Below are 1,509 nucleotides of genomic sequence, written 5' to 3' on the forward strand. Positions count from 1 at the left end.
TTTTTCTCCTGGCTGAATACTCTTCTATTATATACGTATAGATATATATCTCTCACATCTTGATCCATTCATGCATTGACAGACAAAGGTCACTTCCATATCTGGGCTATTATGCATAATACTGCACTAAACATGGGAGTGCCTATGTCTCTTCACTGCTGTTTTTATTTCCTTTGAATAAATACCCAGAAGTGGCATTTCTGTGTCATATGAGAGTTCTATTTTTATTTATTTCTTTTTTTGAGGAACCTCCACCCTGTTTCCGGCAGCGGCTGTCCCCGTTTGCACCCCCACCAGCAGTGAGCCAGGGCGCCCTTTTCTCCACATCCTTCCTTCCACAGCCTCTTCCTGAGGCTGGCTGTTCTAACAGGTGTGAGGTGATACCTCATTGTGGGTTGGATTCTCATTTCCTTGACAGCTAGTGATGTTGAGAACCTTTTCATTTGCCTGTTGTCCATTCGGACGTCGTCTTTGGGCAAATGTCTATTTAGTTCCTCCGCCCATTTTTAAATCAGATCGGTTGCTACTTTGTTATTAAGTTGTATGAATTCTTTACAAACTTTGAATATTAACCCCTTACCCAGTACATGGCTTGCAAAATTTTCCTCCCATTCTGAGTGAGCCCTGGGACCAAAGGGTGATGATGAGTGAGGCAAGAACCAAAACGAGCGCTGTCAGGAGTGGGATTCGAACCCACGCCTCCACGCGGAGACCAGAAGCCCCAGGGCGGGAAGCAGGTGCTTGAGCCTGGCGTCTTAGACCACTCGGCCATTCTGACGCACCGCGCACCGCTGGGGGTAAGGACCATTAATGACCGAGGCCCTTCCGTGCAGGAAGGGGGCGGGGCTCTGTTTCCAGAAGGTACGGGGCGAAGCACCCGCAAACCCGAAGGCACAAGCGGACGAGCGGTGCGTGCGGGGAGTTGCGCGCTGGCGGCGGCGTGAAGGCGCGCGTCCCGGGGGGCCTGCCTGCAAGACCCGTCTAGCGCGTGGGGTGCGGCTGCGGGTGCTACCGGGGCCGGGGTGCGCCCGCCGTGCCTCGGGGGCTTCCCTGGACGGTCACGGACCCTCCCGCGCCTTCATCTGCACGAGCTTTCCCGCGGGGAGCCGGCCCCGGGGCGCAGCGGTGTTTTCGCGTCTCACCGGCTCCGGCCAGGGCGCGCGGGGGCCTTGAACGTCCCTGCGCGGCCCTCGGGTTCCCTCCCCAGGGTCCCCTGGCGCCACCTCCTGGCTCCCCTCTCCTCTCCCCTTCCATTCCTTCGGCCTGCAGGGCGAGAAGGGATGTGATGCGGGGCGCGCGCCTCATCATAGGGCGCAGAATGAGAGAAATAGGAGGGCACGGGCGGACGGCTGGCTTCACAATCTCTCCTGAGTTGAAAAAGACGTTGTCTTTTAAATCCCTCCTGCCTCGACCAATGTTCCCTTTTCCTGCCGCCCCATAGGAGCGTTCTCGGTCAGTTCCCTCAGTTAATGGCCTGCAGAAACCTTTCGTTTCCCACGAGGACCCCCG

This window comes from Prionailurus viverrinus, chromosome B2, assembly GCF_022837055.1.
Source record: "Prionailurus viverrinus isolate Anna chromosome B2, UM_Priviv_1.0, whole genome shotgun sequence".
NCBI lineage: Eukaryota > Metazoa > Chordata > Mammalia > Carnivora > Felidae > Prionailurus > Prionailurus viverrinus.